We start from the raw sequence: 15,464 nt of genomic DNA, 5'->3' as shown, positions 1-15,464 counted from the left end.
TTTGTGCTTTACAGAACATTTTCTGCTATTTTCTGCTATCTAATCTGAGAAAGTGGATTTAATTTTACTTCTGTCCGACCAAGATAATGACTCAATAAAGTCACTCATCTATGATGAGAAATCTGTTATTTCCGCTTAAAGGTCACATAACATTTTGTAACTTTACATTTTCAGCGATTTTTATATTCGCGTGGCTTCTGAGGACGTGAGATTAAAATCATTCCTGTAATGGCAGAAGGTATTTGAACATTTCAAGTTTTCATCATCAGACTAAAGGGCATGTTACGTTTCTACATCTAGAGGTTTTATTTCCAAAGGCGTTTGGTTTGACGGATTCGTTTTTCTTTCTCTGCTCCTCGGAAGGAAGGATCGTGTTGAAAACGTATATTAGAGACGTGATTAATGGCGCCATTTATCCACCAGTAATTGTTTCAAGAGGAAGGAGCATAGAGGAGAAATGAAAGTTCTCACTCTGGAGAAAGCATCCACCTGTCATGATGGCTGCTGTGAAAAAATATGGTTTATGGAACATAAGATGAAGCTTGACAAAAAAAAATCCTCTTCCGTTGTAAGATAAGTGAGATTTATTTTGAAGCGAAAAGGTTAGGTTCTATAGAGAAATAAATGCTTTGTGCATTATGCTTCCCTAGAGGCATGTGATAGGTTGGGTGACTGTTCCTGCTCAGACACCGCAATGAGCTGATGCTTTATGGCAATGCTAACAAAGTCCTGCTTATGGACAGGGATTTGTTTACTAAATTGTCACTTATGTGAATTGGCATTTTCCCCGTTATTGATAAGTGATTTGAGTGACAGGAGGTCTCGGATGACTGGTGCAGACAGAAGACATGATAAACTCTTTGGGTTCCTATGAGGAGCCTCCAGCTATAATAAGGTTAATAATGCAGCAGATGGAAGAAGATACCTGGAAAGTTTAATGTGATGATGAACAGAAAGCAAAGTGTCGTTTATCAGCTGCTGACGTGAGAGGATCTGTCCACTAGAGGGAGCAACAAGCCCATAAACCGGCCTGGAATTCCGCAAGCAGGAATTGGACACGCGGGTTCTGTTGTCACAAACTGGGTGAGTTTTGGAATTTCCGTAAACGAGATTAAAATGTTCTTTGGATCATCCGCAAGCGGCCGCTTTGTCCCCTCTTTCTGATGATGTCAGTGGAACATAAAGCAAAAGTCTATAGATCTATAGATTACATTAAAAAGTTTTCGATTAACTGAGCTAGCGGGGATCTTAAATGTATTCATAGTATCTTCATGTAACACACATGAAAAGCTGTATGTGTCATATATAGAGATATAATACAACGTTCTGGGCTGTACACGTTGCACCTGCATGTAGCTGGCGTGATATAATCCAAATTTGACTTCTGTCTAGGGGCGCTTAAAAACACACGATCGCGAATAGCTCGTACACAAATGTGAAAAAAAAAGAAAAGAAAAAATTGTGTGATACAGTAAACAAATTGAAACTCTGGCACAAAGCTTCAATAAATGCACTCACAATGTGGATGGATCTTAAGCGCATATATCAGACCACTCCTCGGTATATGTGTTGATTCCTTGGCTCCACGTGTATGGAAGACAAGAAATATCTCATAGGGTAATACCTTTACAATCAGTATGTGTGCTATAAGGTAATGCACTCACATTTAGTTGAAAGATATCAAGCTCGTCTGGTTTGTTGTCCTGGATCGGAACCAATCCCTTGATGAAGTTCCTGAGGTGGCTTTGCTGGATTCCACAAGAAAGTTTCTTCAATGTTCCAGTGTGAATGTTGGTAAAGTGCAAGTGCTTGTTGTGGATGGTATGATGAATAGTGTATGTTTAATGATTCATGAACTGGTAATATGTGCCATAAGTAGATCAAAAAATACCAGATAAGTGGATAAATGAATCAATGATTTAATCTGGGACTTAGCCCTTACCAAACACTAGTCGGCAACTACACCATATAGGTGTTTGCAAAGTTGTCCGAACGCAATAAAAAGTATTTAAACAATATTAAAAAATATATGTAAATAGAATAAAATGAATAAAAAGACGAATAAAGTCCAAAGTAAACAGTCCTCAACGCGTTTCGCCGATCAAAGGCTTCCTCAGGATATAATCCATATGCTGCACATGTATGACGCTGGTGTGTAACGTGACATGGTGACACGCAAATGTCCACTTGTGTCGTCTCTGGATAATTTTGTTTTTACTAGTTGGGGTTAGGGTTAGAGACTTGGGGGTCCGGGCGCATGAAGGGAACGGACTCCCAGCAGGAGGTTCTAGGTAATATAACACATCGGGCGTCCTTGCAGGGCAGACTCCGTGTCTGGCTATAAAACGCTGCCGTTTGATTGATGGGATTTGGTTTGTCTTTCACAGAACATTCAAAGCTCGTTTTTTAATAGATTTGTATCCGTTAATAAGGTACCTGCACCAAATTCAGCTCCCAATGTATCAACGCTACATATTCCACTCATTGAAATTAACCTCGTTAGTGTTCAGTGAAGCAAATAATTAAAAATAGCAGAAAGAGAGAAAAATACCATTATTCCTTATTTATCATATTTTACATCCCGGATTCTATTACATTCCGGTGAGGGGAGGATGAAAGATCTGCTATTTACACCAAAAACTCTCTCTATATACGTGAAAGACGCGCGTGACGCTGTTGCCTGTAATGTGTGTCGCTTGCCATGTTGCGCGCGCCTGCGAGGACGCCAGCGGCGTTGGAGAATGTGACCGGTAGACCGGCTTCGGGCGGATGGCGGAACCTGCCGTGGAATTAGGAAATCCTGTATAGAGACATGAATAATAACAGCAGAAAGAATGCACCATCCAGGGCCCCTCTCTTCTTATCTGTTTTTTGGGAGAGCTTTTGGCTACTTTTTGGAAGCTCGCGTTGCCGGGGGTACTATATATATATATATATATATATATATATAGATATATATATATATATAGATAGATAGATAGATACAGGGCCGGTCAAAGGCAAAATGCCGCCTGGGGCGAATTTTAAAATGCCGCCCCCCCTTATCTACCCTTCCTCTCCCTCCGTCCCTGCCCCCCCCCCTTATCTACCCTTCCTCTCCCCCCTTGTACTTACCTTTCAGCAGTCCTGCGGCGAGTCTCCCTGTTCGGTCTCGGTGCCGGCTATGAGGAAATCTTCCGGCACTCAGCATTACAAGCCGGCACCGAGACCGAACAGGGACACTCGCCACAGAGAGAGAGAGAGGGGCGCCGAGCGGGTACCGACAGCTTGGTAAGCGAAAACCACTCGGCGCCCCTTTCTCTCTTTCGCTTTTTAAAAAAAAGGGGCTTGGGGCGCCCTTTCAAAAAGTGCCGCCTGGAGCGGTTGCCCCACTTGGCTCCATTGTCGGGCCGGCCCTGGATAGATAGATATAGTATATATATATATATATATATATATATATATATACACATTTATTACATTATTGTCTGCAGGCAGTGGGCAGATGCCCCTCGGTTGGGTTAATAATGGCCTCAGATTTCATCAGCTAAAGTTTATTAATAATCATCAGATTATTTCTTTATCCTCACCTGCATCTCTAAATACAGCAATTTGATCAAAGCAGCTCCAAGAGTTTGAAAGCCGGAGCCCGGATGTTATCACTAAAAGCCGCTCAGACGAGGCGGGAACATCAAAGCTTCCTCTGGTTAAACAGCATGGAGATGAATAATTAACCGCCATTCATCAAACGCATCCTCATTGCAGGAGGATTCTTGTTACATGCAAAAGGGGGTCTCATTCATAAAATGTAACACTCCTAATATCAATAGTTTAGGGGGGAGAGAGACAGGGAGGGGAGAGAATGAGATGGGGAGGGGAGAGAATGAGATGGGGAGGAGAGAGAATGAGATAGGGAGGGGAGAGAATCAGATAGGGAACAGAGAGAATGAAATAGGGAGGGGAGATAATAAGATAGGGAGGAGAGAGAGAGATAGGAGGAGACAGAGTGTGAAGAACAGTGGGGGTGGCAGACTTTCAGAATTTTGGGTGTGATGCGGTAATTCACTTTTCAGTATCCCCAGATTTGCCTTTTCTGCTCTTTTTCCTGTTTTTGACACCATGAAGGTCACATAATCTGTCCTCCTGAGGCCACGATGTGATTATTCTTCCTCTCTGTAGATGGAGTCCTCAGATATTATTCACATTAGTATTAAAGTTATCTGCCACGCGGCTGGGATGCTTTTATTATTCATATTTCTTTCCTTGTCCCATTTCTATAACGGGAAAGCGCGTTGGCGCCAATTCTCGGTTACGATAGATTGATGAATTATTGTAGGAGAGAAAAGGAAATCACCGTCTGTCCACAAACCCTCAGCCAGACCTTAAGATGAACGAGACCTCACGGCGCTCTCTGCTCTCTCTATATCCTGCTCTCTCCGTACCCGGCTGTCTCCACTCTGTCTCGCTATCTCGGCTCTCTCTGTACCCGACTCTCTTTGCTCTCTCTGTTTCATGCTTTCTCTACAACCAGCTCTCTCTGCACTCTCTATTCCCAGGTCTCTCTGCTCTATACTTAGCGCTCTCTCTATATCCTGCTCTCTATACCCGGCTCTCTCCGCTCTGTCTCGCTATCTGTGGCAGTGGAAAGCCAGCCGGTTACTGGGCTGAGTTACATATTTCCTGTCCTTTGGACAGTATGATGTCTCTCAGGTGTGACCGCCATCGTCTGTCAGCCTCAGACGGTCTCTGCTCCTTCATTCAATCACAGAAATGTTTTACCGAGGTAACGAGCTCTACGCTTACAGTTATTGTTCACGTTTTGTGTTTTTTGAACGTTATCTTCTGTTCTTCAGCAGGTGTCGAGGTCCTCTGAACGAGGATTTTTTACCGTTAAATTTAATCAGCTCTCTATGTCTCACCGACCGTCTGCTAAAAACATGGCCTCTCTATCTGTTATGTATTTTATTTAACTAATGCATATATTTAACTAACTCACATTATCTCGCGACACGCAAGTGCCTGCAGTTTAGTGAATAGGCCCCACTTGAACGTAGGTGGCAGACTTCTATTCAAGTCAATGGGGGTTGAAGGGTGGTGCATGAGAACAAATATATATATATTTTAAAAGTCAGGATGTTTTTAAAAATGTTATATTTTATAAATTATTTTATAACTCGGCTCCAACTGGTTGCTGTTTACAAACATTACGCAGGTTAAACAAATCAGTTTCTTTATTTGATCCAAATATTGTGGTTTATGTTCCGCTTTTACAAGGTGATGCAGACCGAGTGTGAAAATGGCCCACCGTCTCCACACCCACACATGGTTAGTTAACACGCGTGTCTTGTACCACTTACCGTGACCTAGAGGTTCACAAGTATAGTAATGAGAAATAAAAAGGATGATAGCTACCAACAGGCCAGAGTCTGCAGGAACAGTCTAGTTGGCCAGGCTACAAAATCACCATCACCATGCAAGAACACAACGGCTTCTTCTTGAGCAGAGGACTCTGCCGGCTGCCGGGGAACTACAATTTGTTCTAGAGCTTTTCTAGGAAATGGCAGCAGAACCTCCACTGATGAGACCAGGAATGTAAATGAAGGGGTCTCACCCCCCAGGCGATATTTCCGCGTGCGATTAAATTACTTTAAACCCTTTCTAAGTGGGAAAGTCGTATCTCCTGGATATGTGGCCCTCAGCAGCGATTGAGGCAGAAGCTAAAGAAATGCAGAGAAGTTTGCTTTCCGTGATGTTAATGGACTGCGTCTCTGGAGTGTATAATTGGGGCCGCGGATTGCTTTTTAGAAAGCAGGACCCGCTTAATAGCGCTAATGAACTGAAATATTCCCTTTAATGCGAGACCTTCGCACATCAGGGTATTCGGAGCATTTCCGGCAAAGTTAATAGAAGTAACCGCAGTGGCCGGTGATCTGCCCCCCAGGAAGACAAAAGGAGCCGAATCCTGGCAAAATGCTAATAAGCATCAAACAACCAACCCTGAAAGATGCATCCTTCCCTCCGCGGAGATTTGGGGAAAAGATTACAATATCTGCTTTTACTGGGATTCGCCCCGATGGGAAGAAGCCTCTTCAATTTCTTTGATTTGTGCCAATAATTATCAGACACTTTAAGAGCAACAACATTATCGAGAGAACAGTGAAGCGTCTATGAAATCCCGCGGGTCGGATCCCAGAGATTTGGCCAAATATAAAGGATGGCGCGTCCGGCATGCGCTGCGCGTTGAATGTAATGCGCTGGGATTTGCTGCGACTGCTGTGCGATTTGCCTTCATTTACCTTCTGAAAGTGAGGCCAAAAAACAGCTTTTTGGGATAAATGGATACTCCGGCCTGAACATGTCCAGTTTCTCAAGGTCTGGTCCACACCGGACATTTTCCTTTTTGGAATTTGAAGATTTTGGCGATAAGCACAGTATTGCCTGTTGCTGTAATATGTGGCCCCAGAGATGTCAGAGAATTTGGGGACATTAAACAAGTGAGGCTGGGTCTTCAGTAAATGCCACTTGATGGAGCGCGGGGAGACTCACAGGAATCACCCCAACCCAAACTACTCGGCCGCCATTAATCATCTCATGTCCTTCGAACGGGACCTTGGTGTAAATACTGTCATCTCTAATGTTACTTCTCCCGAAACACAGCGATAAAAGCCGCCCAAAGCTGTGCATGGTACAGTAATACCCGAAGACCTTAACCTTCCCAGGAAATTCCAGATGAATGAGTTCCAACGTGCCAACCAAGCCATTAATCAACAAAGTGTTGGAGGTAAAATCGAGGGGGCCGCAGGTCAGTAAGTTGGGGATTAGTTTGGCAAATGTGCAACTAGCCACACCGTAAACAGTTAAAAATTATCCGGTACAAATCAATTAGCAGTTATTGAGGACTCCACACCCATCAGAGGGATCTGGAAAAAGATTATGAGCTGCCCGTTATGAGCTGGGCTGGACGTGGCCTTCAGGGAATTAAGGAATCCAGATGTGGGCCATGATCCAGACAAATGTTTGTTACCATAGAAAGAACGAAGAGAACCCATCGGCGTTCCCCGCGTCCTCAGGGTGACGGCGTTTAGATTGCAATAGTCTCTGCTAACAATCCAGAAACCGCTGTGACAATAAATATGGCGTCTGACTTCATGCACATGGTGACAGCAGCGTTTCTATGTCACGTTTTACTAACTTTGGGCGTTCGCAGGGAACGATTTCACGGCCACCAACACACATAACCTCGGTAACAGCACCGATATAAAATAATATTGCCGGCTTTTTATTGTCCTCCATGTTTGTGCAGAACATTGTGCCGTCTGAACAGGAGCCATAAACCGGCGTAGCCTAAGCCCCCAAAATCGGTTACCGTAAGAATATTTTGTACAAATGAATTCTCTATTTAATCCAGTAATTGTAAATTCTGTTAAAATGTTGAACACAAATACTTAGAGTTTAATTTTGAAACATTTCCTTGAAATATTTCCCAAAATGTCCGCAAACAGAATTTGCACATTTTACCAAACGTCTGATAATTTGCGGTAGGTTAGACTAGGAAAGAAACCTGAGATAAATCATCTTACAAACCGGCCCACGGGGGAGACCCTCGTCAGATGCCACATGCCGGCTCTGAGCGTCATACGATAATCGGCTAAAGGGAGGACATGTGTTATCTAATTAGAGCAAATACACGGCTTTTGTCGGGACTGATCCCGCTGATCCCGAGATCTGCTATTCAGATCCCAGAGCTGGCGGATTTACAGAAATAAACAGATATAATCCGTGCCTTTCATTATCTCCCCGGTACTAATCAGGACTGGGAACCTTTCATATGTACAGGTCGGAGAAGAGATGGGGATACAATAAAACATATCTGGGGGGAGAAGGGTTATAGGGGGGTGCTAAACAGACCAGGAGGAGAGAAGGAAGAGGGGGAATAAGATAAACTGATCAGGAGGAGAGGGGGGATAAGGTAAATTGATCAGGAGGACAGAAGGGAGAGGGGGAATAAGGTAAAACAGACCAGGAGGAGAGAAGGGAGAGGGGGAATAAGGTAAATTGATCAGGAGGAGAGAAGGGAGAGGGGGAATAAGGTAAATTGATCAGGAGGAGAGAAGGGAGAGGGGGAATAAGGTAAATTGATCAGGAGGAGAGAAGGGAGAGGGGGAATAAGGTAAATTGATCAGGAGGAGAGAAGGGAGAGGGGGAATAAGGTAAATTGATCAGGAGGAGAGAAGGGAGAGGGGGAATAAGGTAAAACAGATCAGGTGGGGGAACCTATCAGACAATGAAACAATTTACGGGAACACATCAAATATAAGATAAATGGAAAAAATGACCGCGCGACAAAACAGCCACAAAATAGCCCTTACAGTATGAGAGCGAAGCGTAGAGGAGCTCCACGTTTCTGCTGCATACAATGAGAGTCGGTTCCATCTGAATAAACAATTCGCTGAAAAGTGCTACCAAAGAATGGTCATAAACACAGAACCTGCGAATAAACCAGGGTGGAATCATCAGACAGAGAAGGGATGGGGACAGAGGTTCGGTATTTATTGAGCTGATCCCATACGGATTGCACAGAGCAGATACGGCGCATGTGACGGCCCACAGGCCCCGTCGGCTGTAACTAATCCACTGTGTGACTAATTAAATAACTTAGGGATTCCGTATTTAAACATATTAGATTTCTGCATCAATAACTCAAACTTTGTAAATTAATTGTGTGATTAAATAATAAACCATCCCCAGAAAGCCGAATTTCATAAAGAACAAACTAACGATATGAACAAAGGATGAAAATGACCTGGGACTGAGCCTGCCGTGGCGTGTGTGTCCATGTGCCGTGATAAGCCGGGCCTGTTAACACCGGAATTCTCCTAAATGTGGTCGTTCCAGGCGGCAGAGATTGATACGAAACGGGGGAAACGCGGGGGAATGGGGGGCATTACTGAGGGGCCGCTCCTCGCTGCATGCATCGTGTAACTAACGTTCTTACTCAAATTTGCCTGGGGGCAAACATTTAGAAGCCTCCCCGTTGAATGTTGCGATGAGGAACACGTCCGTCGTTATTACACAGGATGTAAAAATGAATTTCCAAAGCCGCACGTTCTTCGGATGTGGTGTGAATGTGACGTGAATGTGACGTGAATGTGACGTGAATGTGACGTGAATGTGGCGTGAATGTGACGTGAATGTGACGTGAATGTGACGTGAATGTGGCGTGAATGTGGCGTGAATGTGGCGTGAATGTGACGTGAATGTGGGGTGAATGTGGCGTGAATGTGACGTGAATGTGGGGTGAATGTGGCGTGAATGTGGCGCAATCCATGTCCACCAAGAGCTCATCTCACGCACCGTAACCAAGAAGCATTTGACCAGGGCCATCTTTAACAAGGGGCGGGAAAGGACAGTGGCCCTGGGCCCGATCTTACATTAAGGAGATGTCCCTTAGACCCCCTTAGCAGATTCTGCAGATCGCCCCCCAGGACCACCATCTTTCCCCAACATATGAGATTTCTGGTGAAATCTGCAGGATATTTCATTAAAACATCCTCACGAAACGAATGTTCGGCTTCTGCTAACATCTCTGCTGTCAAAGGCGTCTGATCCCAATTCATCCTTCCCCGAACGCCGCTCACGCCATTAAACGCCGCTGCTCAACCTCAATCGAAAAGAAAAAATAGATATATGGAAACGAACTTGAAAAACACGCAGGAAATATCTATTAAATCAAACGCACAATTCCATTTCCTCCATTAAACACATTAAATTAGAGGCTGTGACACAATCCTCGAGCACTTTACATCTTACCCTATTTTATAATTAGATGTCACTTTATAAAAGCCGTTTTGGCAACAAAGTGATGTCATTAGCAGATTTCAGACTATTTTACACAATGAAAGACAGGAATAGAAATGTGTTTAACTCTTTCTGTAACACACTGTAGCGTGCGGCCAAAATGAGACACGATATCCCACGGGACCCCCTATACAGCAGATATGAACATAAACCCACCCATGTACAGTCTCTGCCTTATCATCAGTACTCTATCTCTACCCCATTTCTGCTCCATCTCACCCCGTCTCTGCCCCTTTATACCCATCTCTGCCCCTCTATTCCCCATCTCACCCCGTCTCTGCCCCTCTATACCCCATCTCTGCCCCTCTATTCCCCATCTCTGCCCCTCCATTCCCCATCTCACCCCATCTTTGTCCCTCTATACCCCATCTCTGCCCCTCTATTTCCCATCTCACCCCATCTCTGCCCCTCTATACCCCATCTCTGCCCCTCTATTCCCCATCTCTGCCCCTCTATTTCCCATCTCACCCCATCTCTGCCCCTCTATACCCCATCTCTGCCCCTCTATTCCCCATCTCTGCCCCTCTATTCCCCATCTCACCCCGTCTCTGCCCCTTTATACCCATCTCTCCCCCTCTATTCCCCATCTCTGCCCGATCTTGGTGTCTCTTTACTGTTTGCAATTTCATGACAAGCACAGAAAATTATTATAAGATTATTCCTCAGAAGCATTTTTATTTTTTTTAATTTTCTTTAAAATGGAAAATTATAGACCCTCACCATAGTAATAAACAGTGTAAACAGGGAAAAGAAGAAATGTCGGTGCGCTAAGCTAGTCTCAGGCTCAAATAATACAAATGTATAATATGAGGCCTACCAAACAGTGTGAGCATGCTGCAAATACAGTGTGTTGGCTGTATAATGTATACAAAATGTATACAAAATGTATACAAAAAACAAAATACTGTCTGCACTTCTGAAGCGCAGACAGTATTTTGTTTTTTAGAAACAGTGTAAACCCCAAACAGAGAGGGGAGATTAGCCTCCCCAGCATAGTGAACCCTAATGACCCCAAACAGAGGGGAGATAAGAGCCCCCAGCATAGTGAACCCTAATGACCCCAAGCAGAGGGGAGATAAGAGCCCCCAGCATAGTGAACCCTAATGACCCCAAAAGAGGGGGGGATAAGAGCCCCCAGCATAGTGAACCCTAATGACCCAGAGAGGGGAATAATATCCCCATCAGCACAATGAAGCCTAGAGAACCCAAAAAGAGAGGTTTAAGAACAACGTTCCCTCTAATTTTTAGTAGTCGGTGGGCGCAGAAATCTCATGTTGGGTCTGGATGTTTGTGAAGAACTGAACTCGTTTCAAGGCAATTTTGGCAAAGCGTCTCTCAGGGCTGATAAAAGTGTAATTCTCCGGATTTTTGCATCATTTATCACTTTGTTTTTATTATTATCATATTTGTCATTATTAGATATTTTAATGCTCATTATTATTGCTATATTTACTAATCGCAGATTTGGTTGATTTCATTATCTTTATATATATTTTTTAGCTCTTTTTTGTTTGTTGGTTATTAGATGTTAGGTGTTTTTCTGGGTGGACACTTTTGAGGTTTCTAGCAGCTTTTATTTCATTTTGTAGGTTTTCGTAGGTTTTTTACACGTATTGCCATGTTTTAATATAACACAAATATAAATGCAATCGATTACATTACGTATTTAGTTTAGATTTTTTATATACTTATATAAACTGCTGTGTTTAGTTCCGTTAAATGAAATAAAGCCTCCGGGGCGTCCTGAATGCGAAGCAGATCGAACGAAGGAACGACTCGTTGGATCACTTTCATCTCCAAACACTAAAAAAGGGCAGTTTTGGTAAAAGCTCATTACCAAGAAGCAACAAAGATCGTTAATTAGTATTTCCTAGAAAGGCTGATTTCTTGGAAATTTGTGACCTTCACGCTTTAACGGGATTGTTCTGCATTCCTGCAAAACAAGGTCATTGTGCCAAAAATGTTTATTTCTTAATATTCTTTTTCCTTCTCAGAATAAACCCCAATCCACCACTAGTGAAACGTCACACAGGTGGGTGTTTTCTTTGTCCCGGATGCCGTCCTCTCGTTGTCGAATTAATTAAGTTAATCAAGGAAATCCGCAGATCCCGGTGAGTGGAAATCTCTCGTATCTGGCCAGACGGCTCTAATTCACTGGATCATGCGCTTCTCCAGATAAACAAGAGTCAAAATCTCACAAAACACAAGGAATCGCGCATGATGGATACCAACTCCTATCATCCTGTGCTGGATGAAATACATATAGGACACGGAGAGGCTGATGGCGTGAAGTGGGCAGGATATTTATGTTATATATGAATTATAATATGTTTATACACACAGAGGGTTATAGTGTCATTATTGGCCAATTACTGGAAGCTGAAGCTTCACCGGCATCTCAGCCTCACCCAGAATCCATACTTTACAAAATGACATACGTATCTATTTCCAGATCAAGCGGCCGTATCGGCTCCATCTTTTTATTTATAACAGTAATTCCTCAGCAGGCGCTCCCTCCTGATGCAGCCGCAGTTTGGCGCAATTTCATGCAAATGGACATTTACTGCAGAAAATGTATGTGAAGCTTTCATCTTTAAAACACGTCCAGGCTTATAACTGCCTCTAATATGTGAAATGGAGCAATAATCGCGGCTTCAGCTGGTGGACGGGAAAATAGTGCTAACGGTGCGAGGAGCCATCGAGCCGCGGGGGGCAGAGGGACGCGTGAAACTGTTTTAATGGATTCAGTATCATAGGCTCGTCTGAGTGTCGCCTCCTTACATTGCCGTCCACATTATGTGATGTACTCCCCGCTGTACAGCTCTGCGGCATATGATGGTGCTACACAACACAATAAATAGTCATATTAGGGAAATGTTATCGAAGGAGTGTATTAGCTGAAATCCTGACATTATAAGTAGGTATTTGACTGTTTTGGGACATTGAATGACCGAACGATACAGCCCTATACGGCGTGGCGTCGGAATAACGGGAAGACCTGATAATGGATTATTTTCACTTTAATTGAGTCGGGAACATGTCATCTCACCGGCAGCAAGACCGGCACCCGGCATCTGTACTAAATGACGTTAATGACATCGACTGTGGACACATAACGAGAATGGTGACTAATGTCAAGGTGATGAGGAGACATCAGAGAGTCTGAAACGAACACTGATTTATATCGGATTCGGGAAAGCGATGCCGTCTTCCGCCGCGCACAAAATGTTTGTTTCTTCTAAAGCTCTGATTTCCCATCAAATCTCAGACGCTCGATTTACAAGGAAATGTGTTTGCTGATAATTTAACAACCGTGCAGAAGCGCTTCCCGTCTGTTCTGAGGACGGATACATATTATTTAGTCCATTTTTATAGATTTCGCACAAACCCTTTAGTTTTCAATAAAAGATGTTTTCTGAACAACTGAACTTTTCCCCATTGAATATATCTTTAAATTTAATACTATTAGATACACATTTCTTAAGGATGAACTATAACTAATGCTTATAACCCGTTATATCCCTGTATATTCCTCATATTATATATTATATACTCTCCGGCCGTAAAACTAATCCCGTCCTTATAACCTGTTATATCCCTGTATATTCCTCATATTATATATTATATACTCTCCGGCCGTATAACTAATCCCGTCCTTATAACCCGTTATATCCCTGTATATTCCTCATATTATATACTCTCCGGCCGTATAACTAATCCCGTCCTTATAACCCGTTATATCCCTGTATATTCCTCATATTATATATTATATACTCTCTCCGGCCGTATAACTAATCCCGTCCTTATAACCCGTTATATCCTGTATATTCCTCATATTATGTACTCTCCGGCCGTATAACTAATCCCGTCCTTATAACCCGTTACATCCCTGTATATTCCTCATATTATATATTATATACTCTCCAGCCGTATAACTAATCCCGTCCTTATAACCCGTTATATCCCTGTATATTCCTCATATTATAAATTATATACTCTCCGGCCGTATAACTAATCCCGTCCTTATAACCTGTTATATCCCTGTATATTCCTCATATTATATACTCTCCGGCCGTATAACTAATCCCGTCCTTATAACCTGTTATATCCCTGTATATTCCTCATATTATATACTCTCCGGCCGTATAACTAATCCCGTCCTTATAACCCGTTATATCCCTGTATATTCTTCATATTATATATTATATACTCTCCGGCCATATAACTAATCCCGTCCTTATAACCCGTTATATACCTGTATATTCCTCATATTATATATTATATACTCTCCGGCCGTATAACTAATCTCGTCCTTATAACCCGTTATATCCCTGTATATTCCTCATATTATATACTCTCCAGCCGTATAACTAATCCTGTCCTTATAACCCGTTATATCCCTGTATATTCCTCATATTATATATTATATACTCTCCGGCTGTATAACTAACCCCGTCCTTATAACCCGTTATATCCTGTATATTCCTCATATTATATATTATATACTCTCCGGCCCGTATAACTAATCCCGTCCTTATAACCCGTTATACCCTGTATATTCCTCATATTATATATTATATACTCTCCGGCCGTATAACTAATCCCGTCCTTATAACCCATTATATCCCTGTATATTCCTCATATTATATATTATATACTCTCCGGCTTGTAGAAATAATCCGGACCCCAGCGCATTTCAGGTCTCGAAGAACACTTTATACTTCAACATTTCAGACCCTAGCAGGTGCTGAGGTGCAAGCTCGGCCAAAATGTTCTCCAAATGAATCGGGCTTTCGTTAGAAGATGTTCCCGATGCTGGCAGCAAATTACTTCTCTGCCACTGATTTAATCCAGAAACGTCACCAATCAGCAGGATTTATGGTCTGGAGCTCCGCACGGATCCGTCTGTAATTCGGTGGCCGTCTGTCCCACTCCCAGGACTCAGACTCTGCTTCAGATGAGCTCCTTTTACGCAGCTCACACCTTTTAATCCTGTTTTATGATCCTTTAACAGCAGCAATTATAAGGCATTTTACAGCCATTAAACCAAATTTAGTGAGTTCATCTGAAATATACTCATTCTGTGAGCGGAGACAGATTCTTGGAGCTAGTGTGAAGCCGAAGTGCAGCCGTTAGACGGAGGGGCTTATAACCACAGAACTAGGGTGACCATATGTCCCGGATTGCCCAGCACAGTCCCGCAATGGGAATTGAATGCATTGTTGGAGGAGACAGAACATCTCTGCGTTCACATCATACGGAACAGTCTGTGACTCTTCATCCAGAACCATCTATGTTTTTATGTCCTCGAGATTCATGGATTCACCAAAACAGCGGCAGGGCCTAAAACGAGTCCTTTCATCACAGTGTGTAGAGCATCTCCACTCATCTCATTGAGGGTACCACTCCCCTAATGACCTGCCTCCCTTGGGAACATTGACACTTGGGCCTGAATCTCCCCTCTTTGGATGGACCCAGGTCGGGGTCACTCGTCTTCCTCTCCACTGTGGTGAGAAGGGAGTTCGATGTGCAAGGGCTCTGATGCCAGGACAGGGTGAGACTCACCCAGCGTGAGTTCCAGAAATCTCCAGGCGCCATCAAGCAGGCGACATCCCATGGGGGACGTT

This window comes from Sceloporus occidentalis, unplaced genomic scaffold (assembly GCF_023333645.1).
Source record: "Sceloporus occidentalis isolate IW3139 unplaced genomic scaffold, rSceOcc1.0.p SCAF_439, whole genome shotgun sequence".
In the NCBI taxonomy this organism is placed as follows: Eukaryota; Metazoa; Chordata; class Lepidosauria; order Squamata; family Phrynosomatidae; genus Sceloporus; species Sceloporus occidentalis.
This window is presented reverse-complemented; position numbering follows the sequence as displayed.